Source organism: Esox lucius, chromosome 22, assembly GCF_011004845.1.
Source record: "Esox lucius isolate fEsoLuc1 chromosome 22, fEsoLuc1.pri, whole genome shotgun sequence".
NCBI classification, from domain to species: Eukaryota; Metazoa; Chordata; class Actinopteri; order Esociformes; family Esocidae; genus Esox; species Esox lucius.
Window position 1 is genome coordinate 8,695,949 of NC_047590.1, and position 26,967 is coordinate 8,722,915.

The 26,967-nt window shown below is 40.0% G+C and overlaps 1 protein-coding gene across 3 annotated transcripts in view; it reads right to left on the reverse strand.

Annotated features, from left to right (window-relative positions):
- The window catches only part of lrp1ba (low density lipoprotein receptor-related protein 1Ba), a 146,185-nt gene that overhangs the window by 108,840 nt on the left and 10,378 nt on the right, over positions 1-26,967 (reverse strand). The gene's annotated exons all lie outside the window — the stretch shown is intronic.

A 26,967-nucleotide genomic window follows, 5' to 3' on the forward strand; every position in this document is an offset into this window, starting at 1 on the left:
AGAGGTAAAGAAACACCATCCCTCAAAAAATGACCATCCTGCCCATCTAACCAAACACAACAAAACCTAACAGGGAAAATATTTTGAGACGATATTGCAGGTACTGGGGAAAAGCAGTCACAGGGTCACCACATCAAAATGGCCAAGCTCCTTCAAAAGCATACAAGGGATCTCACCTGGTCTAAAAGGGACCTCACACTGTCTGAAACATATTAACGCTGATTACAATCTCAGTCAAAATAAGGTTCTTGGTCAGGGATGGTCCACCGGCCTTAGCTTTTTAACGAAAGATGTTCAGCTGTGCAGCAGGTAGTTTGGGTGAGTGGTACAACTGCTCTATCAGTTTCAATGAGCTTCTTTTAGTTTCCAGAAACTTCAGACCAAATTCGCAAAAGGCCTTGTGGGACACACTGTCAAACTTGGCCTTTATTTGCCAATAAGAAAGTCTTAAGAAATGTCTGGCAATATAGGCATTATCAAATGACTCGCTCAGGCTAAACTGTATGTCACGATGCAGGTGTAGTGGAGTGTGTAGAAGAGAAACTCGAGTCAAACGCAAGGAGGCGATAAACGTAACTTGGATTTTCAATATACAAAATCAAAGGCACGCTATAAAACTGCGCACAAGCACTAAAACAAACATGCCTATCTCCAGTAATGTAAGACATAGACACCCAGAAACACAGGAACTAATATAGGCAACCTAATGAGGGAATGGACACCAGGTGTGTGCAATAACAAGACATGACAGTGCCGTGGGAGGAGGAGCGGCGTGGCTAGAAGGCCGGCGATGATGTGCGCCGAACACCACGTCGGGAGGGGTGGCGCGCGTCCTTGTTACACTGTACAGTACATTATCAACATGTGTCTTTTAGCTGATCAGAAATACCATTCAATTTAGAACCAGCCTTTTGTGGTATTTTAATTTGCTGAAATCAAACAATGACAAATTCTCAACTCAGTAAGGTCTCATTTAATGATAGTCCCTGAAGGGCAACTTCCAATGTTTTTTTGGGGCCAGGCTTACATGCGCTTTGCATAACAGCCTGCAGACAAGGTTATAATGGGACACAATTGGTTGTCACTCTTATTTTGTCATTTTAAATGATTTGGTAAAGTGGTTAGATGGAAGCTACTGTTGAGTAAAAAGCATATGACATTCTGACTCAAGGACTCTGAGAGAATAAGGAAAATTCGTGATCTGGCCTGATGAGACCAAAATCTAAATATGAGGCCTAAATTTAAAGCACTACGTCTAGTGGAAACAAGTTACCACTCATCACCTGGCTAGTACCATCCCAACAGTGTAGCATGGTGGTGGGAGCATTATGCTATGGGGATGCTTTTTAGCATCAGGGATTGGGAAACTGGTCAGAATTGAGGGAATCAAAATAAGTAATTGAGGAAACCTGAGCCAAAGCTCACAGGACCCCAGACTGGTGAGAAAGGTAATTTTTCAGCAATTACCCAAGAAAATGCTCAACTGACTTTGGGACAAGTCTGTGATTCTCCTTGAGTGGCCCAAGCCAAAGAAACAAATTTGTGCAATATCTCCATCACAGTTCACTGAGGTTCCCCATCCAATCTGACAGAGCTAAGAGGATCTACAAATAAGAATGGAAAAACTGCCCAAATCCAGGTGTGCAAAGCTGGATGTGACATACCCAAGAAGACATGATACTGTGACTCCACAGGCAAATGTGCTTATTTGGTACTGAATAAATGGTATACAGTAAATACTTAAGTACATATATATATTTTTTATTTTCTCCCTTCCTCATTCTAAAAACTTGCTTTCAATTTTTCATTCTGGGGTATTGTGTCTACAGTAGATCTATTTACCCATTCTATAATCAATTATAAATTAAGTCTACAACACAACAAAATGTGGATAAGTGAATAGGTATGAGGGTAATCAGTGGTCATTAGGAACTCTTAAGTGGTCATCCATGACTTCCTGATTTTTCTGGGGCATAAATATGAGGTGACACACATGCCAAACTCCCTTTTCCATCTATCAACATAGCGAAGGTCAGTGAACACACACATTTTATGAGACTAAAGGTTGTTGACATTCATACAGCCAGGAAATGGCTATGAAATATAACTATACATATGAAATTAACCATCTTTAGCTGTTATTTAAGAATTTTACCTTAGCTGGGGTTTTGATGTGCTAAAGAGGCAAGTGTATCTGTTTCAAAGAAACTTGGGGTAATTTGTTAATTATTTTATTGATAGGACAGTAGGAGACAAAGGGAAAGAGGTACATAAAAGGAGACAGAGACAAAGGATACAGACAGTCAGTTGACCCAGGATTCAAAACCTCCATCGCCAAAGGGAATGTGTGGTCTTGAGTCAGGATCTTAGATCACTAAACCAGAATCTGGGCAATAGTATTTTGTTTCCAAGCACAGTGAAGCAGATAGTTTGACATCTCCAAGGATCGCAGTTGGATAATTGCAGAAGTATATTAGACACACTACCTCCATGCTAACAAGCTATTTGAAAATCATGCCAGAAGTAGCTTATACTGAGACATAAATGTCAGCCCCTGGAATTTGCTAAATGTCATTGGAACACTGACTGGAACCGTGTTCCAATTAAATAAATAGAAGCTTTCCGGCCACAAACATCTGAGGTGTGATGGCCACCTCAATCCCCGGGAAATAAATCCCACTGAAAATCTGTATGAGTGTTCAATCCCAGTGAAGCGGTGAAGGAGCATTCAAAAGTGAGGACCAAGTACCGAATGGTCTCAGATCTCATGCTATGAGTCCTCAGACCTCATTAAAAACTTTAGTAGGAGACATTTTGAGAAAACAAGTTATTTCTTGATTAATTAAGGTGTTATATTATTTATAAATAATAATTGATTACGGTGTATTATTATTGAATTTTAAAATATATTAATGGGTGGCAAGTTAGCCTAGAGATCAAGAGCATTGGGCCAGTACACAAAAAGCATCTCCCAGGGGCCTTGTTAATTGAGGAATTATAGTGATTCTACTATTATATTAGGCAGATATAAACCATTTTATATTTAACCAATGTGAGGTTTAAAAAGTTATTTTGGTAATTGCAAACATCCCAGACTTGGTCTTTAAAGCTGCCATGTAACCTTGGCGGTAAAATCAACCCCACAAATTTGGCTGCTAAACAGGTAATACAACTTGTTGGCACTTGTTTTTGATCTAGTAATCTTTCCATTCTTGAGAAAATGCTTGAAACATTGAAACATGCTAGCCTACTTACAATTTTCATTCATTTTCAAAAGCAGCACCAGAATTACTTGGATTAAATCTATGATTTAAATATGAGAAAGCTCACATAGAATTTACTTAATTTTTGTGTTCATGGTCGCAGGGCTCCTTAATATCTATTACATCAACTTAGGCAATATTTAGGAATAGGTTATCAACAGGGACCCAAACTAAATATATCGGCGAACCATTATTTGCATATTGCAATGCATTGAATGAATAAAATGTAATCCTACCCAAGCTAATAGTCTACAGTTATATAAATATATCGCAGGGAAACATTAGCACTGTGCAATTCCACCATTGTAGGAAATTCGGGATTTTTTTTTTAAGAGAGCAAGTAAGAATGGCAGTGTCTTTGATCTAAAGTACATGCTAACCCATAGACAATGTGAGATATATCTGGGAGTGGGGTTTTGATGAAGGCTTTGATATCCTTAAAATTGTTGAAATCAAATCCGTCCTGTTCTGTTAACAGTGGGACGATTCATTTTTCCAACTCTCTTTCTTCCTCTATAAATGCAGTGAAAGGCATTTCTCAATGATAACCATGACTGTTCACAGCAACTTCTAGCAGGCTCTCTCAATCAGGAAGTTTTGGCCAGAACACAACAACCAGAACTGAACTTGTCAATGCCAAACCCACCACCAGGAGGGGCTAGAATACGACAAGCTAAGACCAAAATCACTGCTACCCAAATTGTTGAGCCAATTAGCACCAGCGTTTATGAAAGACCAAGGGCATTTAGAATTGCCTAATCTGTGGATGCCTAAAGCAACAACCCCAAACATGCTGCCAGTCAATAGTAAACGTGGAAGGAATAGATGCTAATGAGAAGAACTCATGTTGGTATGTTACGCAGATATTGCTGAATGACGTCAATGCAAAAACAAATCACCCCATATCCTAAAGCCTATATTCCTTGAAATGTCAGCTCCCGCCACGGAGCTTTTAAGAAATACACTTGTAAAAAGGCCGACAGTTTCAACAGAAAAAGGCCGCTTAATCCAACATCAGCAGAGCAACCCTTGATACTGTTTCAGTCAGTCAGACACCTAATAAAACCAACATAAAAGTCTACACATACTGAACACAACACATTACACATCGGAGAGCTTCCTGGCAGGCGGTGTTGCCCGTTTACCGTAAGAGTATTGTGGAGAGTGAAATGAGCCGTAGTATCGCACCTGAACGATCTTCCGCAAACACGTTAAACAAACAAGTCGTTCATCACTCTGCGGGTCTCAAAAGGCCAACGATCTAGGGCTGAATTCATTCAAAGACCAGCTGTCACTGACAGAAAAATCGCACTGTTTCCCAGACAAAAATTCCCCTTTTCATAAAATGTTAGTGTTATTTTTCCCCTCAGGTATCACATTAAAATGTGAGATACAATTAAAGAGTGAGGTTTTGATTAAAGCTTTGATATTCTAACACTTCTTCGTAGTCTGTCTGTTCATCAAAGCAGAATGTTTTTTTCTTCTTTCCCCTTCTCCCCCATAACGTTGTCTCATTAATCACAATTTTCATAATATACTTTCTAAATGGCACAGGAACAATGTGTTTAAAAAATTATAATATATATATATATATATATATATATATATATATATACACATACATACACACACACACCAAGACACACACACACACACATATATATATAGCCCCATAATGAGAAATGCACACAGAGGTTTGGATTTTTGCATGATTAATCAACTTTTGTCAATGTATAATTTCTTCCAGAAACTTGTCAAACCATAGACACATACAATTGCAAACGAGGCAACAGTAAACACACTGCACAAAAAGGATGCACTGCTCCCTTGGGCCAATCAGTGAGGGAAGCAATACCGTTACATTTGCAACATGTTAATGACTTTCCAAGACACTTCTGCTGATGTATTAAAACAATACCATATGAAATAATATAACAGTAGGTGGCTAGGTAGCTAACAGCGTTGAATGTGTGCTTGCTAACGTTTACATAAGTGTCCAAAGGTCTCTTTTTCTTTTTAAACTTAGATATTTACTTGACTTCATAGTCACCCAGCCACTCTCACCAAGGCCAAATCAGCATAGCTGTTGTTACCAGGCTTATATGTGCAGTGTCCGAAAGCATTACGACCAGGCTTGAAACGTGTAAAAAACCTAGCTAATTTGCAAACATCCTTTAAATTTCTGGGATTTACGTGACAGACCACAGATCAATGCTGGTGATTGCTCTGCTCACCAAATTGTATGAGATCAGGTAAAATGGGGGTGTTGCTGGTTGTTGTGCCCCTTTCAGGCCAAAGTATGTATTTTAATAAGTGCCAGACCTCTATGTCACTGTGCGCCTTTAAACCAAATTCTTCCCAAATCTGGCAAGCGGTGTGTGACACACGCACACATACTGAGACCAACCCGCAGCCCCCTCTCCTTGGGCAGATTGAGATGTCAATCAGCCTCTACAACATAGACTGGTCAACATGACTGTAAAATGATGATTTAATGGCTACCAGGGCTATCCGCATGGGCCCCTTTCAGCACTTAGCCTTTAGTACTGACTAGGCACACAGAGTGGACTCTAGCCACACACACACATACACTCATCCATATATAACACAAATGCATACTGACGCAGCACACACACCTGACACAAATATTGTTTCCTGTTAGAAGAGGCTTGTGACATTTATAACATTACATATTTAAATTGGTACAGCTCCACCATCCGGCCAGTCAGGGAAATGTTGCAAATGACACAGCGAAACCCGTTAAAATAAGACCACGTGCCTTGAGCGCCTGCGACGCATGGACACACCAATGACAGATGTACTGCATGGTCCCCATCCTCTATCATGGGGAACAATTACTCAAATGACTTGCATAGCCCAGTAGTTAGGTTAGCTCAGGACAGAGTCACTAGTCCAGGTTCATGGACAACAATGACAATATGGCCTTTAATGTTGCATTAATAGAAACTGCATACCCTGCAGTTTAATACCACAAAGCTATGCTACATTACTCTGACAAACCTCCTTCCTGCAGGTGCCGAGTGCTTGGTGGGGGGGAATAGATTCATTCACACGCCATTGGGTTTTTGTGATGAGTTTGTGTGGATAAAGTCTACCCCTTTAGTAAACATGTTGTTTTATTAGCACAAACCAAGGGCCAATGTGGATTCCTTGTTTTACCAGCGCTGGACGTTAACGGACATACACACGTTATGGGTGTAATCTTAACATTAATTTACCGCAATCTTGATGTTCTGACCAAGGATTGTAAATTGTTTTTGTATTGTCCAATTACCCATTTCCGTTGGTATTAGCTTAGTGTGGCATAAACACAACCAATAATGGTGTTTTCATCCGAGGGTCAAACAATCACAGTTGGCTATTTCATCCACTCACAAAATCATTTGTGCAGCAATTGGAATAATGAAAAGAGACATCAGAATTAGTGTGTTGATATTTAGCAGTTGTCATTATGCTCTTCTACTCTGAATTAAGGCATCGACTGTTTCATGCACTCATCCCACTCTCAGATACTTGGCACCTAGCATCTTATCCCTTGGCAACATTCTATTGTTTTTGTTAAAACCGCAATGTTATTTTGAGGGCGTATTGCCTGTTTTGAAGAGAATTTCCGGATTTAGATGCAGCTGATTTTAAATAAGGATCAAAGTTTTCTTGGCATTTTATTTGAATTATTTTGCAAGGCTCATGTTATACCGGTACAACACTACATCTCCACTATGAGTGAGTGAACTGGACTAGTCCTTACTGGCTAACTTCCACTGCTGCATAAAACCCAGTTATTGTAATAGTACAGGTCTGTGAAGGCTAGTCCTAACTGTGAGTGGTATGTATGGCTAGGTTCTAAAATAGAGTGTTATACATATTGACAACAAAAATTGATAAAGTCACACCAAAATACATATCAAAACCTGGAAATACACACATTTTGAAGAACCAAAGCTCACTGAGAGAATGACAGTTTGGAAGAGGCTGTCACACTGAGGTCTATTTATATTTGGAGAGAAAAGGAACGAAGGCCAGACAAAGTCTAAAACACTCTCAACAAACAGCTTTTCCGAAAGGCTGAGGCAAAGCAGCAGACAAGAATCTGTCAGACATAAGAGCTTGACAACCGAGACACATCTAAAATATGTCTGTCGGTATCCTTTTGGAGATCAACAATTCAGAAAATCAGCTCAAAACCACTCAAATTACAGTATAACACTGAAAGAATAGGGCAGGATTTAACGTTGACATTGGTTTTCAATCAAATAACAGCATTTCTCGATTGTTAAGATGCTTTCAATGAAACTGAGAGTTGATCTCCATTTTAACCTAATGAGCACCACAGTATCTTTTTTTGGCAAAACCGTTAGTCATTTGTCATTGCTTTGAGACACAATATCAATGCAAAGCACACTGCTGTGAGAGTAAATACAAAACTACTAAAAATGCAAAACTCATGTCAAACTAAAGTTAAAATACTATTATAGTTGTATTGAGTTTACATACTCTCTACATAGTTAACATAACAGCAGTCGGTGGACTAAACTGTGGATAATTTCTGTTTACTTAAAGATTCATGAATTCTTCGCTTGCTCAAGCTCAACGCTATATCTCCAGTCCATTTTGAATATGTTTACCTAGTCATTTCTAAAGAGCTACATTTAAGTTAAAAACAAACACAAAAAAATTTAATTTTATACATACAAAGTAACAACATATTAATATATTTCTGGAAAAAAATAATAGACTACTCAACCTTTTTCTTTCCTTTCCAAAAAAGTTGAAAAGGAAGGTTTTGAGTGAGGAACAGAAGCGTTCAATTTGCAGTGGATCTCTTAATTTTAACCCTTCTGTTCCTCACTCAAAATCTTCCTTTTCGACCTTTTTGGAAAGGAAAGAAAATGGTGCAGTGGTCTCTTAAATTTTTCTGGAGCTGTATATATAAACACATATAAATACATATACACATATATATATACACACATATTTATATTTGTATATATATATATATATATATATATATGGAGCTATATACATACATACATACATACACACACATATACATATATATATATATATATATGTATAAAAAAACAGACCAAGCACAAGCAAAAACCTATCCAGGTTTTTTATTTTCAATAATATTACCATCTACAAGCAGGGGAACATTTTTGGAATGTACAGTGGATATAAAAAGTCTGCACACCCCTGTTAAATTGGCAGGTTTTTGTGATGTGAAAGAATGAGACAAAGATAAATCATGTCAGAACTAATGCAACCTATAATGTGAACAATTAAATTGAAAACAATCTGAAATCTTTGAGGGGGAAAAATGAAAATGAAAAACCTTTCAATAACCTGGTTGCATAAGTGTGCACACCCCCTTATAACTGGGGATGTGGCTGGGTTCAGAATTATCCAATCACATTCAAACTCATGTTAAATAGAAGTCATTACACACCTGCCATCATTTAAAGTGACTCTGATTAATCACAAATAAAGTTCAGCTGTTTTCCTTACATTTTCGTAGTTGCATCTCAGAGCAAAAGCCATGCTGAAGTTTGCAAAAACAAACATCAAGTCCCCCAAAAGCAAGTGGGGGACTTGTTTTATGGTCTGAACCAAGCTTGAACTTTTTGGCCATAATTCCAAAAGGTACAGTGCGGAGAACAAGTATTTGATACACTGCCGATTTTGTTATCATAGGTACTCTTCAACTGTGAGTGACGGAATCTAAAAGAAAAATCCAGAAAATCACATCGTAGGATTTTTAAGTAATTAATTTGAAAAACCTAAAGAAAAACTAACAGGTCTGTGAGAGCCGGAATTATTACTGGTTGGTAGGTGATCAAATACTTATGTCATGTAATAAAAAGCAAATTAATTATTTAAAAATCATACAATGTGATTTTCTGGATTCTCTGAAGTGTACCTATGATACAAATTACAGACCTCTACATGCTTTGTAAGTGGGAAAACCTGCAAAATCTTCAGTGTATCAAATACTTCTTCTCCCCACTGTATGTTTGGCACAAAAACAACACTGCACATCACCCAAAGAACACCATACCCACAGTGAAGCATGGTGGTGGCAGCCTCATGCTTTGGGGCTGTTTTTCTTCAGCTGGAATCGGGGCCTTAGTCAGGGTGGAGGGAATTATGAACAGTTCCAAATACCAGGCAATTTTGGCACAAAACCTTCAGTTGTCCGTTAGAAAGCTGAAGATGAAGGGGAAGTTCACCTTTCAGCACGACAACAACCCAAAGCACACATCCAAATCTACAAAAGCATGGCTTCACCAGAAGAAGATTAACATTTTGGAATGGCCCAGCCAGAGCCCAGACCTGAATCCAATTGAACATCTGCTGGGTGATCTGAAGAGGGCTGTGCACAGGAGATGTTCTCACAATCTGACAGATTTGGAGCGCTTTTGCAAAGAAGAGTGGGCAAGTATTGCCACATTAATATGTGCCATGCTAATAGACTCCTACCCAAAAAGTATTAGTTTAAGGGTGTGCACACCCTTAAACTAATACTTTTATTTTTCACCCTTTTATTTTTCCCTCTCAAAGATTTCAGTTTGTTTTTCAATTGAATTGTTCACGTTATAGGTCACATTAAAGGTGGAAAAAGTTCAGACATGATTTATCTTTGTCTCATTCTTTTACATCACAAGATCCTGGCATTTTAACAGGGGTATTTAGACTTTTTATATCCACTGTATATTTTTTATACGTAAACTTGGACCCAGCCATGTACACGTCCAAAGTTTGTCCTGGATGCAATGAATGCTACATGAGGCCAAATGAGGATGCCAGGGCTGACTAGTATTGCTATAAACTCCATCCATTTTTACCAATTGGTGGATATCCTACGTACATTCATTTTGTACACATTTCATTTGTATTAAAGTACTGGAATTACTGTAGTTTCATTTTAGGAATGTTCTAATTAGTCAGTACACATGGCAAAAATGGAAAAAACTTACAAAATGAAGCATATTGCAGCATTTCTGATTCACTGCTGCAGTCCAATTCTGCAGTACATTCTATACAGTAAGGAGATGCCATTATAAAGACAATTACTGAAGGGATGTGTCGTCTGATCACCGGGCCAACCTGAAATGGCTCGCAGTTGGCAGACTACACCCAAATACACATCCACCTGGCTGCCTCTGCCCACTATCAGCAGAGATTAAAGGCAGGACAGGACATAAGCACACTCCTCCACCGATGTCCCACCATGCCAGGAATTACAAGAGGATCTCCCTGGCACAGGATGTGTCTGAGGACCCGAGGCGGTGTCGTCCCAAATGGTTCTACACAATAATGCGTTAATCTTTTAGGTCAACTCAGAAAATGAAAGATGTGATAAAGAATAAAGATTTAATAAATCTTTATTACATACACAATAAAGCATACATAATCACACAACAATATACAGTACACAACAATATACATACCCTTGGTGAATAGGTAATATATGTACCATTTGTAAAAAAAAAAACGTGAGTGAGCTAGCAAAACACATTTCTTTTATCTCTTATGGGATCCATATTCAACTGTAGGTTATAACAAATAGCACAATCATAAAAGAAAACATGGCAACAAAGAAAAAAAATGAACTGACCCCTGTTCAAAAGTCTGCATACCCTTAGTTCTTAATACTGTGTATTGCCCCCTTTAGCATCAATGACAGCATGCAGTCTTTTGTAATAGTTGTCTACGAAGCCCCGAATTCTTGCAGGTGGTAAGAAATGCCTCCAGGTCATGCAAAGTCTTTGGTCGTCTTGCATGAACCGCACGTTTAAGATCTCCCCAGAGTGGCTTGATGATATTAAGGTCAGGAGACTGTGATGGCCACTCCAGAACCTTCACCTTTTTAACCACTGGAGGGTCAACTTGGCATTCTGCTTAGGGTCATTGTCGTGCTGGAAAGTCCAAGAGCGTCCCATGAGCAGCTTTTGTGCAGAAGAATGCAAATTGTTTGCTAGTATTTTCTGATAACATGCTGCATTCATCTTGCCATTGATTTTCACAAGCTTCCCTGTGCCTTTAGAACTCACACACCACAAAAACATCAGTGAGCCACCAACATGCTTCACAGTGGGGATGATATCTGTTCACTATATGCCTTGTTGACCCCTCTCTAAACATAGCGCTTATGGTTGTCACAATAAAGCTCTATTTTGGTCTTGTCATTCCAAATTACAGTGTGTCAGAAGCTGTGAGGTGTTTCAAGGCGTTGTTGGCATATTGTAACCGGGCTTTTTTGTGGCATTGGTGCAGTAAAGGCTTCTTTCTGGCAACTCGACCATGCAGCTCATTTTTGTTCAAGTATTGTCATATTGTGCTCCTTGAAACAACCACACCGTCTTTATCCAGAGCAGCCTGTATTTCTCCAGAGGTTACCTGTGGGTTTTTCTTTGTATCCTGAACAATTCGTCTGGCAGTTTTGGCTGAAATCTATTCATCTATCTATCTATCTATCTATATATATATATCTATATATATATATATACATACATAATCTACTGCTAACCAACGCATAACTTTGGAGAGTACTACACTACCATACTGTAGATTCCCTAATCTCTACTGGTGTGAATGTGTAAAACTGTGTGTGAGCCTATGTCAGCTTAGGTTAGTCCTGTGTAAGAACAGCGGCTCTGCTTTATTGATGGATTACTAGGCAACTAATCGTTAGTCAATTTCTTGTTAATTAAATCCCCCTCCCCAATGTTACCAGTGTAACATTTTATGTCTTTACCGTAATCTGCGTTTACCATAACGCCGGCGGTAGTTTACACGTTTTAACAATAAATCTTCTTTGTGATCAACAGTGATAGCTCAGTCAATGGGAATATTTCACTAGTCTGGTAATTTAAATAGCCTTAATAATTTCAGATTAGTATCCTATTATCCTCATTTTGCTACATAGTTTCTCTCTGATGTGTGTGTAGGTGGCATTGTCTTGACCATAGAATGAAAATACATCCATATTTTATATTCCATAACAACCAAATGGAAGAGACACTTTTTCTACATTACTGTGGTTGTTTGATAAAGCTCTTAAATAGAAATCACAGCGAGAAACAGATCCTTCCATGCCATTTAAGTCTCCCACGTGCCGTTCCTGAAAAGCAAGCTTTGCCGAGAAGGCTGACAAGTTCACCACCTCTCCCTGACTACCAGCCTCCCAGACTGTGATCACAAGGGGAAGTGACATGTGCTTCGTTCAAGATTTCAGACCCTCGCAATAACTAGAGCAAGGGCAAGGCAACGCTTTAGATGGAACAAACCTGCAGGCAGCCTTTTCTGGTTTGGTGAACAACAATTTGTTCAACACAGCATAAAGAGATGAAACGACGGCTTAGTCTAAAATATATTTCTGGGTTGTCGGGTGAAACACAACGCTTCACAGTGACCAGTGTTCCACCATCATATCATCTGATGTTTGTTCTTAAATGTATACACCCAGGAGGCTTTTATCATCAATAACATGTAATACTTATTCGTACACAGGCAAACATGGGCATGCGCGCGTGTGTGTGTGTGTGTGTGTATGCATTACTGTGTGTGTGAGAGTGTGTGTGTGCTATGGTGTGTGTGAATACCAGCACAAAGACAGGCAGCATCAAACAGTTTAAAAGCTCCAAATGAAAGGTGTGCTGTCTACATGGAATATGAATAAATAATTAGGTGATGTGAAAAAAGTCAGGCAGAATTTAAACTGCATTGAGGTGTAGTTATCCCCTGGGGAGAGAGGTTGGGGTGGATATGTTTGGAATAAAAAGTCTCTCTTAAAGTCTGTTTCCTACTTTGGGCCAACTGAGTGCAATTTTCAAATAGAAATCAGCACTTATGACTTACGGGCAATTTTCTGCACTGGGACTTTCATTGCAAAGAATCCACAGAGCTAGGTATATCTTTTGATGTCGGTCTACTTGATCCAAATAAAATACATGAGTACCTGAGTGCACGTTATTAGTCAAAATGGGCTAATTTGAACCTAGGAACCATCTATGTATATCTCTATATCTATATATATATACAGTGGGGAGAACAAGTATTTGATACACTGCCGATTTTGCAGGTTTTCCTACTTACACAGAATGTAGAGGTCTGTAATTTTTATCATAGGTACACTTCAACTGTGAGAGACGGAATCTAAAACAAAAATCCAGAAAATCACATTGTATGATTTCTAATTAATTCATTTGCATTTTTTTGCATGACATAAGTATTTGATCACCTACCAACCAGTAATAATTCCAGCTTTCACAGACCTGTTAGTTTTTCTTTAAGAAGCCCTCCTGTTCTCCACTCATTACTCATTACCTGTATTAACTGCACCTGTTTGAACTTGTTACCTGTATAAAAGACACCTGTCCACACACTCAATCAAACAGACTTCAACCTCTCCACAATGGCCAAGACCAGAGAGCTGTGTAAGGACATCAGGGATACAATTGTAGACCTGCACAAGGCTGGGATGGGCTACAGGACAATAGGCAAGCAGCTTGGTGAGAAGGCAACAACTGTTGGCGCAATTATTAGAAAATGGAAGAAGTTCAAGATGATGGTCAATCTCCCTCGGTCTGGGGCTCCATGCAAGATCTCACCTCGTCGGGGATCAATGATCATGAGGAAGGTGAGGGATCAGCCCAGAACTACACGGCAGGACCTGGTCAATGACCTGAATATAGCTGGGACCACAGTCAAAAAAAAAAAAACATTAGTAACACACTACGCCGTCATGGATTAAAATCCTGCAGCGCACGCAAGGTCCCCCTGCTCAAGTTAGCGCATGTCCAGGCCCATCTGAAGTTTGCCAATGACCATCTGGGCCTAGCCAGTCTCCAGACCTGAACCCAATAGAAAATCTTTGGAGGGAGCTGAAAGTCTGTATTGCCCAGCGATAGCCCTGAAAACTGAAGGATCTGGAGAAGGTCTGTATGGAGGAGTGGGCCAAAATCCCTGCTGCAGTGTGTGCAAACCTGGTCAAGAAATACAGGAAACGTATGATCTCTGTAATTGCAAACAAAGGTTTTTGTACCAAATATTAAGTTCTGCTTTTCTGATGTATCAAATACTTATGTCATTACAGACTTCTACATGTTTTGTAAGCGGGAAAACCTGCAAAATCGGTATATATCAAATACTTTCTCCCCACTGTATATCTATTTTTCAGAGAGATACAGGTAGATTTAGATATATATATATATATATATATATATATATATATATATATATATATATATATATATATCTATCTATCTCAGAGCCTCTCTGTGGTGCAGTCTGGGGCATTTTCCTAGCATGGGTCTCCTCAGAGTATAATGCAAATGTGTCCTCAACTGCTGCATGAAGGCTGGAAAGTTCCGGAACCTTCCAGGGACAGCCAGCAGGGCTAGCCCCTCCCCTCCCCAGCTGCATCCAATCAGGACCTAGTCTGGGGAGGCATAAAGAGGCTCCCAGCCATGCTTCCCTCACTGCCATTGGACCCCAGAGAAACCTGAGCCCAGGAGGGAGAAGGACACCAGGTTGTGCAGCAGGGTGGAGAGGCCAAAGCCTTTGACCTCCGGGGCCCATCCCTCCCAATCCGCCATGGGAGATTGCCCCACAGAGACGACTCTGCCTGCATATCACAGCAGTTGGTCTGTTTCTTTTTTCCTTCACCCCCTTCCCTAACACTTCTGGTTTTCTTAATAAAATGCCCTCAAAGGCCTTGAACACATCCTGTGTCCCTTCTCTGTGGCTCACCACCTTACTATATACAATACCAGTCAAAGTTTCAGACACACCTACTCATTCAAGGGTATTTCTTTATTGTTACTATTTTCCACATTGCAGAATAACAGAGAGGCCTTAGTCAATGTACTCAATAAAATGGACTAAATTCAGTCCAGCTCCTGCCCAGCTGCAAACCGGTACTATTAAAGGAGACATAAAAAGGCTCCCAGAGAAAACGCGGGGGGAACTGCTGGAGAAGAACCCAAAGCCATGAGAAAATGCGTGCAGAGAAGTATTTGGAGCCGGACAAGCGGAAGCAGCAGAAACAGAGGGCAGTGAGCGGGCATCCCCGAGCCATGGTGCCCCTCACCGTCATTAGGGATCAGCAAGACAGAGGCCCAGGAGGTAGAGAGACAGGAACGGAGAAGGATTTGAGAGGCTGCTGTGATGTCGACTTTGGGAGCCCATTCCTCCCAAATCACCACCGGGTGACCACCACAGAGACAACCATGTTTCCAAATCACAGTGGTTTGTTTTCTGCTGATTACTCCCTCTGCTACTCTCCTTCTAATTCGCAGTTCTTTTATACAATGCATTCCAGCGCCCTAAAAACATCCTGTGTCAGTCTCCTGTGTCTCTCCATATTAATATATATATTAATAAAATACGTTCCATGCAAACTAAAATAATTTCCTTAACAGCCACCGATGAAGACCGGGATTTTACGTGGGAGTTTTACAGACTCTCCGTGAGCATGGCGTACCTTGCACCAGTGAGCTACGTAAGCTATACTAATGCTTACTAGCTGTCTCGATATTGCCATGATAAAGGCAGGTTAGCTAAAGTGTTTAGTCAAGTAACACTAGCCTCATCCAGTAAAACAACAAAACATAATGTTACCAGTGTTGCAACCCCTTACTTTGGCATCACCTAAATTACACAGACTGAAATAATAAAAATGTCCCGCCAGAAGATTTCAGTTTGAGTCCTCAGGTACGTCAAAAGGGCCCCCCAGCACCAACAGGGTCTCGCTTAGGGCCCCCGAATGTCTAGAGCTTGCCTTGCATACTTCAACTAGTGCTCATCTAGCTCTCAGAGAAAATGAGATGCATTGCATCACCTGTGTTTGAAGGCAAACCAAAGGCAAAGCACATTACCATAACAGCAGGATATCCATGATCTACCTTCACGATAGTTGCATTATGAGCTTCATTCCTTACCCCCCACAGAGACTGGTAGGGAGGACACATTGCCTCATAAAAAACAAGAGTCGCTGTAAATCCATCTGCTTTCACTACACAAACAAATAAATTGTGTAGGCATACATTTAAGAATGAGAGAGCAAGGTGTCAGTGCCAGAGGTCTAAAAGGAGTTTTTTTTTCTCCATCCAGGGTAAAACTGTTTCTTGAAAATCACTTACGCAATGCTAAGGTTGAATAACATTGTCGATAGCTTAGTTACAGGCAAACAATCAAGACTTCTTTGTTATCCACATTCTCATTAGCTGAAACTGGTTTGAGGTACTGAGTCTGTCTTGGCACATTTCACTGCCCGTTTCAAAAGCATAGCTATTAGAAACACTTCAAATAATAGCCTGGAGGACACTTACAGCCTGGAGAACACTTAATGCTCTGACTTTCCACAGGTCATTTTTATATTGTACATCTCTCCGTAGCCGTTATCTAAACGTCCCATACCAATGAGCGTCTAGAACTCAAACAGACCCTCGATCTTTCTATCTTTCAGGATGCAAAGCACTGCAAGCCAACTCAACAGAAGACAATATGTAAGCTTGAAATGAATGAGCCATCATTAAGTATGTAACCTTCCATTCTACTGAAGGTCAGGTCCCCTCCCCAACAGTTCATCAAGTAATTATCTAACCATGTGTGTCAACCTCCGCCCCCAACCAACACACACACACACACACACACACACTAAGCTGCCCTATCTCTAGCCCTTCAGCAGGGCAATCAAAACAACCACAGTCCGTCAGAGACGTCCTCATGATCCTCAGAATAATTCCACCACTAAGAATAAATGAATAATTTACCAGGCCCCGTCTTAAACATTCAGAGTGGATTTCACAGCCATGTTACGTATTCTTATTTCCCTCGGCATGGACTGAAACACCTTTCAAGCAGGAGCGCTGAGTGCCTAGCTATGAGATCTCACTCTCCTTCCCCCTCACTTTCTTTCTTTCTATCTCTCCTCCCTCTCACTTTTTCTACCACCTTTCCTCATCTCTCTCCCCATCTCTCTCTCCCTTTCCTGCTCTTTTTTCTGGTACACTATATTTGACAAAACCTCATAAGCCTAGTCTTGTTCCCCTGCTTAATTTTGCGTAGACACGAAGCAGAGGGGAAAGGTTGCTTTTTGTTTGTAAGACAAAGTATCACAAAGCCTTGAACAGCAGCAGTTAGAGTAGAATTGATTTAACACAGACCTACACCTTTAGACTCGGCATCGATTCAATTCTCTTTGGATCTCGGCTGACATCACAGTCAACAAACGCAAACAAACAGGCTTGGTGGCATTGTTGTTGTTGACCTTGGGATGGATATATTCACCCAGTAATAATGTTCTGACCTTTGAACCTTTGAATCCAATCAGATTTAACATAAACAAATATAACCTCTGACAGGGACAAAGCAATGCACCGGTTGTTGTCAATCAATCATGGAAATCTATTTGAGACTTTAAGAATGTTTTAAACGTCTATTGTTTATCCCAGGGAGCGAGTGCCTATTGGCTGATGTGAAATTTATTTTCTTTTTGGCTTCAGACCAAAACCCTACTTCTAATTTGTTTTTAAATATATTAGTTTTTGGTTTTAATTTGTGTATTTTTTTTTACAATGGGCTACAAACACCTGTTGTAAGAAAGTAGGCAAAGTGGGACTGAAATGATAGAATTATCATCAACAGTTTCACTTTCGCACAAACTTAGTATTATTCTATTTAAAAGGTGCCATTTGTAAGATGTCCAAATGCAGAAAAAAATATCATTATAGTGGAAAGGGTATTAGGAAAATATGTTTGAAATGGAGTACATCCCGATGATTTTCTGTTGTTTATTTCTGTTCACTTTTATTGCGTTGCTAGGCTAGAAGAAATTGGGATAAACTTTCAAGCGATGGAGGAACACACGGGGTGAAATGGACCTGGCAATCAAGCATTTCGCCCAAATGTATCCCTTCAGAAGCTCTCCATAAGTAGCAAACTAGCAACCTAATACTAGCAGCAAGATAATGAGATGAAATGAAAATTCTGAAGCACACATCATATAAGGCAAGCTAAAATGCTCCTTAGCTAAACATAGGAAGCTCTGCCCTTCGCCACTACTAAACACAAAGCTTTCCAAAAAGCATGTGTTCGCTTGGTTATCTTTACCACAGGCAGAATAGACTATAAACCAGTAATTCCAAACGAAACTTTTGGAATTAGATAGATTGTTGTTACACAGTTTGCTAAAGCTATCTAGACTCTTATTACTACTAATTATTTCTATGATTACGCTTGTAGACTTTAGAGGGATGAATTTACCAATGTCTCCTTTTAAGTCAAATACAGGTATGGGTTTTAGTAGCTTATATCTTTTAGAGACAATATGTTTGTGTTTAATAGGAAAACCAACACATTTGGTAATTTGTAGATATATGCATGTGGTGAACTACCTTTTCAAAGTAAAAGTCACCTTAGGTTAGTTTAACTTGTTTCAGTGCAAAGTATTTTGGAGCTTGGTAAACCCTAGTTTCAATAGTAATCATTCCTGACCCCAGGTTACACAAGATGTATTCAAGAATCAACATTAATACCACTTTCCTCATGTGAGACCACACATAGACAAACACACACACACACACACGCACAGAAAGACAAACACACACACACACACACACACACACACACACACAAACACTTGAAGGATGTCCACCACTGAAGCACTCTGTCATTAAGTTGAAGGCTGTGGATTTATACTCTGAGGCATGATGGAGTTCACAGTATCCAAATTGCCCTCCTTTTATCCTCTGACAGTTCATGTAGACCTGTACAGATAAATATTATCTCAGAGGAACAAAGCTTCCCTTGTTATTAATGATTATAGTTCCTTTTCAAAACAGACAGTCCTGAATGCCATTCAAACATGTTTAGACATCTACCTTGTTCTGTATGGAAATATTATGGGGCATTCTGAGAAATGATTACATGATAACAAAAAAGTTACAAATGCTGAATAGTTTAAAGAAAAAAATCCACTGTAAAACATTATTTTGCGTCTTTTTTCAGTCTACCTACATACGTTGGAGCAATTGGGGTTTTAGACATAATTATACGCCATCATCTTAGTTCAACTAATGATGTCAGTGGTTGATAGAGTCTGCCGATGATCTAAAAATACATTGTTTTTATATCAATTATTGTTGCCTTTGGATTTTGCCCGATTCCTCAGTCACACCAGTAGATATGGTTGTCCTCATTCAATAGAGCCACTGGAGAAGAGCTGGACATCGCTGTGCATTCTAAATATTTTGGTTTGTGCACAACCAGCAAGTGAAGAAATGTAAATGAAGAAATATGATGTATCAATGCTAATTCTATTTAAAACACACCAAATTCGTGGTATCTGTTACATTTTGGATTCGGGAAGATATGACATACATTTGGAATGACATTATTACCATTAATGTCAGTTTTTTCAAAGGTTGTATCATATCAAACAAAAATTGGTGATTTAGCACAAAACTGGATGAAGTAGCACACAAAAAGTGGGGACCCATTTTGGCTCAGGAGCATCATGAGCACCGCTTTCATAACTGCTGGCTTTAATTATACAAAACCTCCACAGAGCATCTTTAATGGAGCATAAATATGGAAATTGGTGCAACTCTTAAACTGTCAAATAAACTGATAAATCGTCTGTTAGAAATGACAGAAATATGCTGTACTACCGAGATAAAACAACTAGCACTGCAAATGGGACTTCTTATCATGTGCAGTACTGTCGCAGAAGTGTCCTCACATTTCCGTGTGGTATGTAAATTTTCACTGTGGCTGGTTTCCCAAATACAGAAACAAGTAGCTGAAATGACAGTCCTTTAAGCTGGATTTTGGGCCCCACATCTCCATGCAAATTGACTGAATTTTTCCATCAAGAATGAATTCAAAAACCACCTACGCCTACACTGGCTCAGACACTGCAAGTCTTAAGCAGAGACAATTGATTAATGGGGGAATGAACACAGACAATGATTACAATGTGTATCTCCTAATAATTTATTCAGTCTAAAACGATCATTTGGATGGTTTATGTCCCTACATTCTTTCCCTATTCATCTGTTTCTTTTTTAACATTTATCTTCCTTCTCCCGTCATCCCGTCATCCCTCTGTCCAATGTCAAGCGTGTAAATAATTCAATTACCAATGGTTTGCAGCCCATTGCGGCTCATTTAGCAGCTACACTCTCAGAGATCAATCTTCTCTTCCTGAGCGCTTGCGAAGAAACTGAGGGACGGAGGGAGACACATTTGGCTGGTGATCGTGTTCCTGTTCTGTTCAGCTAGCGGCCCTGGCGCCATTCGCCTTCCCATTGCGGCTCTGCTCTTCCATCTCTCCCATTCTTTCCTCTCTATTTCTCAGTCTTTCAATACGTACCTCTCTCTCAATCTGTCGTCCTCTCTCTATCTCCCAATTTGTTCCCTTCTCACTTTCTCCTTTTATCTGGCAGTACTGTATCTCCATCTCTACTCAATTCAGTTTGCTTATTGGAAGGATGTAAACATTTACATATTGCCAATCCACATGCTGGGACAGGGTACCAATTAAGTTTACAACATCATTTATTTATTTATTTATTTTTAACATTATTCAATTAATAATTATAATCAAGATTGTCCACAGGACAACTAGTAGAATAACAATCAATGAGTTTGTAAGAAGTGTTGCTCAGGTGGTCTTGTTTCTCCTCGTCTTGCCCCCCCTCTACTCCACGTTAGCCATTTCTCTAGCTGTCTCTTTTTCTCACTCTCCTTCTGCATACCTCTTCCTCTTCTCCTTCCTCTTCCTCATCCTCTCTCTTCCTATGCCTCATTCTCTGTCTCTCACTCACAGACACTCTCTCCCCACCTCACCTAGACGGAAAAAGCATCAAGACGCGATGGAGGAACCAGGTTCAAATTACACAATGTTAATCAAACTCTCACAAGAAAAAAATCGTTTAACAAACTAATTGGATTGAATTAGATGAAATAATCCAACAGTCCTTCCATGCAAAAGGACCCAGTTGCCCTACAACGCCTGGAAGATACACAAATGTCGAATCCTAAAACATGTAAGTCACTGTCAGAACCACCATTAGGGCTGAACAGAGAATGCAAATTCAGGGTAAACACAAGATGTCAAAATCATCCGTCAGGACCCAAATGCGCTGGGTTGGCAGTAATCCTCTGTATGCGGGTTTGGGTCGTTCCGTTAGCTAACGTTATTGGAAGGCGGGGTGTAATGTGATGTTGTGATGAGGCGGCTTTGTCTGCCCCGATCACTGCCAGTGTTGCTGCGTCACCATATGACAAGCCAGGAAATGAGAGCTTTGTTGCTTTGGTAAAACCCCTTCAGGAGACATGCTTATAGATTCTCCCAGCTACATCTCCTCCCTGCTGCCTCCTCCTCTTAGCAAGTCCTCCCTACACCTCCATGGTTTTACCCCACCTGCTCCTGTCTTCCCCCAAAACCTCCGGGCCGCCCACTGATTGCTACTGCCTTCTCCTCCTCCACACCTCCCCTCCATTCTCTCCCCTATACCCCATTCCTCCTGCCTTCTTCTTCATACACCAGCTCTCTACACCCCCCCCATCTTGCCTTCTCTTCTCTACACCTCCTTTCTATAACCCCATCCTGCCTTCGCCATACACATCCTCCATGCATCCACAATGCCTCTCTTCACCTCTTCCCAAAATATTTTCCCTTTTCCCTACACCTCCTCTTAAACCCTCCTCCCTATTCCCTCCCGCCTACACCTCCCTGCTGAATTTCTCTACCTAAGCCTCCATGCACCTCCTCCTAACACCTTCTCCCTAAACCTCTTATATTCAGAGCCTGTTGCTCAGTTCTCACATCTGCACTAACTAAACCATGTCAATTCCTTGTGGGGGTCTGTACTCTTCCCAACATAATAAGCAGTACTCCAGGTGTAGGAGCCGTCTTTCTCTCAGTTTTTGCAACTTTGTCCCAGCAACCGTTACCGTTAATTTACAAAGAAACTGTGCTTCCTATGGTGTCACATTCATTGCTCAAAAGGGCGGGGCTATGTAAATCTACACTCACCTAAAGGATTATTAAGAACACCTGTTCAATTTCTCATTAATGCAATTATCTAATCAACCAATCACATGGCAGTTGCTTCAATGCATTTAGGGGTGTGGTCCTGGTCAAGACAATCTCCTGAACTCCAAACTGAATGTCAGAATGTGAAAGAAAGGTTATTTAAGCAATTTTGAGTGTGGCATGGTTGTTGGTGCCAGACGGGCCGGTCTGAGTATTTCACATTCTGCTCAGTTACTGGGATTTTCACGCACAACCATTTCTAGGATTTACAAAGAATGGTGTGAAAAGGGAAAAACATCCAGTATGCGGCAGTCCTGTGGGCGAAAATGCCTTGTTGATGCTAGAGGTCAGAGGAGAATGGACCGACTGATTCAAGCTGATAGAAGAGCAGCTTTGACTGAAATAACCACTCGTTCCAACCGAGGTATGCAGCAAAGCATTTGTGAAGCCACAACACGCACAACCTTGAGGCGGATGGGCTACAACAGCAGAACACCCCACCGAGGCTACAATTTGCACAAGCTCACCAAAACTGGACAGCTGAAGACTGGAAGAATGTTGCCTGGTCTGATGAGTCTCGATTTCTGTTGAGACATTCAGATGGTAGAGTCAGAATTTGGCGTAAACAGAATGAGAACATGGATCCATCATGCCTTGTTACCACTGTGCAGGCTGGTGGTGGTGGTGTAATGGTGTGGGGGGGGGTGTTTTCTTGGCACACTTTAGGCCCCTTAGTGCCAACTGGGCATCGTTTAAATGCCACGGCCTACCTGAGCATTGTTTCTGACCATGTCCATCCCTTTATGACCACCATGTACCCATCCTCTGATGGCTACTTCCAGCAGGATAATGCACCATGTCACAAAGCTTGAATCATTTCAAATTGGTTTCTTGAACATGACAATGAGTTCACTGTAATGAAATGCCCCCCACAGTCACCAGATCTCAACCCAATAGAGCATCTTTGGGATGTGGTGGAACGGGAGCTTCGTGCCCTGGATGTGCAAATCTTCATCAAATGCAAGATGCTATCCTATCAATATGGGCCAAAATCTCTAAAGAATGCTTTCAGCACCTTGTTGAATCAATGCCACGTAGAATTAAGGCAGTTCTGAAGGCGAAAGGGGGTCAAACACAGTATTAGTATGGTGTTCCTAATAATCCTTTAGGTGAGTGTATCTTGAATTGGCTATCTATTTTTTCTACGTTGTTGCCAGGTAAGTATGACTGAGAACACGTTCTCATTTTCAGCAACAACCTTGAAGTAATTATGACTAACTGTCTTGCTCGGGGTCAAAGATTGTTCTCTCTTTGCCCGGCTCAGGGATTTGATCAAGCAACCTTTCTATTATTGGTTCTAGCTTTAACTGCTAGGTCAGTCATTTCTGAGAATAAGGACATACCTGCTTCTGAAATCATGTCTTTCTCTCCTTTCTTTCTTTCTTTCTTTCTCTCCCCCTCTCCACCTATCCTCTCTTTCTTTCCATTCTCTTCCTCTGTTTCTTTCTCTCGCCTCCAGCCCACTCACACTGGCACACCCATGCTGTATGGGAACAAGCACGCACGGGGGATCTCAGTTGTGTGCTCCTCAATCCCCGTCTCCTTTTGAAAAGGTTCAGAGAGTATTGACCTGGGAAGCAGACAAGGAGGGGCGTACAGGTAGAGACATATTCACAATTTCCCACAACTTGGAACAAAGCATCCTAATCTCAAAATCTACTGAAACGCTTAAGTTGGACCAGTTCAATTGTGGAAAGTGGAACGTGGAATCGCAATGTGAAGTGAAGGTCTATTTACTTTGTTCATAACACATTGGGGCCAAAGTCACGCCATGATTATCCTCAAGCCTAAATGAAACGATATCTAAACCACAGAGTTGCTAAAGACGTATTCTTGTAGTACAATAATTTCTTTACTGCATCCTTCATTATGAAATAATGGTACAGAAGATATTACTCTTCTTCACAGCTTTGAGGTCCCCCACAAGACAAGATAATGCAGCCCTTAATGCAATGGTGGACACATCAAGGGCCGGACAGACTGCTCCCAGGGGCCCCTCTGCAGCCCGTGGTCCTTGCAATGAAGAACATGGGTATAAATAATTATTCAAACAAGTTTTAAAGCTTTTCAGTGTCACTTTTAAAAGGTATTTGTCAGTTAATAATGTTTGTCAGTATCTGTGGCCGGGCATTTTTCCAAAAATGCCTAATCAAACAAACCCATAAAAAAATCTGTGATCAGTAGTCAAAGGGAGAATGACCTGGCCAATCAGCAATCTATGGAAGAATACGCTGACCAATCAGGAGTTTACAGAATGATGAGCAAACAAATCAGCATTCTAACTGTCATTAAGCGTTACCTGATACCATTTCGTTTGTGCTCCCTGTCACAACACGGCATGGGTAGCAGGACGAAGAGGATTCAAAAAGTGATTTAATTGAGAAAGACTCACAAGCACCACATCTGAAGACATGTGAACAACAACCAATAAGAAACACTGGGGCAGGAAGAACTTCAATAGGGACTAAACGAGGTGTTAACAAGACACAGGTGGAGGCAACACACTAATGAGACTGAACATAGAAACAGGAAAACTAGAAGAAAACTTTTCTTCCTAAACAACAATAACCAAAAGGCCATAGACAAGAACTAGTAATGGTGTCTATTTCTAGAAAGATGGGGAAATCATATTTCCGGGGAAATGGTTGTAAATTGCTGAGATGTATTCACTTCAGAGGACGCAAATTCCCATAAGTGGTCTGAATTTTATGAGAGAAAACATTTTAAAAACATGGAACAGTTGGGGAAAAGGGCTTAAGGAGTCAAAATTCTTTTTTTTTTTTTTTTACATTTAAAAGGGGTAATCTACTCCAAAAAACACAAGCCTAGGGAACTTGGTGAAAGGCAGTGTTCTATTAGTATTTTTTGCTATGATTTTACATTTAAATGGTCATGTATAAAATCTAAAAACAGGAAATACAGATTTGATGATCACAGACACAATTAATGACACTTTAAAACAATTTCTTGCACTCCATATCATCCTGATAAAGTTTTATGTATTTGCTGTATACACTACCTTTAGTTTGCTTGGGACCATACTGTACCATAAAATACTGTTATGGTTATAGCATTTGTATTTTACCTAGTTAATGTTTTTTTTTTACTTGGACTGATGACCTCATCAACTTCATGGCCTTGAAAGAAATAAATGGATGCGTTTGGGGAATGTAACACAGATGCCTAATTCTGAATGGTGGTGTCAACGCACATCTATAAATGTACAGTATTCCCAAGAAACACACCTTATACAGTAAACATCTCAAAAATACAAACCTGAGTTTCAGTCACTTTTATATTACCACATGTTTATGGTGTGTCAACCTAATACAATTTTGAGGGTGGTCCTTCGAATTTCTTATCGTAAATGTAGTTTAGCTGTTTTGCTCTTAAAACATAGTAAAACCAAAGTCAGAAAACTGATAATTTTCCTATTTCTTACAGTTGTTAAGGGCACTGTGACATATGTCAACTGTTAGACATTTTGGATAAAATACTTTAGATTCCAACTTAGATAGCAGCTAAAAAACTATGTGTTAAGTTCTGTTGCAAAACAGCTATTCACTTGAATTCAGTACACTTAGATCATGAAAACGGCAGTTGCAGTAGCACTGTCTGTCTTTACCGTAGTGTGCAAAAATCCACTATGTGCACAGTTTCTAACAGCAATTTCGAAGGATTTTTTTTTTTCCTACAAATGCATTATTGGTGCTACAGAAAGCATGGGCAAACACATTCCCAGTTAAGCTAGCTAAGCTAAATAGTATTTACAATGCCATGACTAAATGCCCTTGACTCAACTCCCCACAATGATATTGATAATAGGACATTCATTCCATTAAGCTAATGGTTTTGTTGTTGATAAGGTAGAAAGATTTAAGCTGCCGGTCTATGAAAAACTTGTTGTTTATCAGCTTAATCTTACATTCAAAAAATTAAAGAATTCTAACCTTTCATTGAGATAATATTCTTCAAGGGAAAAACTAATTCTTCATAACATAATTTTTTTTAACAAATTAATTTTTCTTAAAAACCTCTGTCATGATTATTGGCACTCAAAGAAATTCTCATTAACGAAATCAAAATAATGCATCGTTCCATTGAGCCAAAACTTTATAAAAGCAACATTTGCAGCGATTCCAGCTTTTAGTCTTCTTTTTTATTATGCATTATAATTGTTCGGTTGCCTGTATCTCTCCTATAAGCTATTTCACACTTGTAGAAGGTGTATTATACATGTGTGAATTGTAAATTTGTTTTTAGCCATCCTCACAGATATTATTTACAGCGACCCTGGGGCAGTTGAGGCCTTCTGCATTGCTAAAGGCAAAAACTAGGTGCGTCTGTATCGGTTTTGCACATCTGGTTAGGGGGATTTTCTTCCATTATTCCCTGCAGATTTTTTCAAGCACAGTCAAGTTTGACGGGGAGCGTTGATGAACAGCAATCGTCCAGATTCTATCCAGATTCTCAGTGGGATTCCAGTGTAGGCTTTGGCCGGGCAACTCAAGGACTTTCACATTCTTGCTCTGAAAGTGTTCCAATGTTGCTTTGGCCGTGTGCCTGGGGTCATTG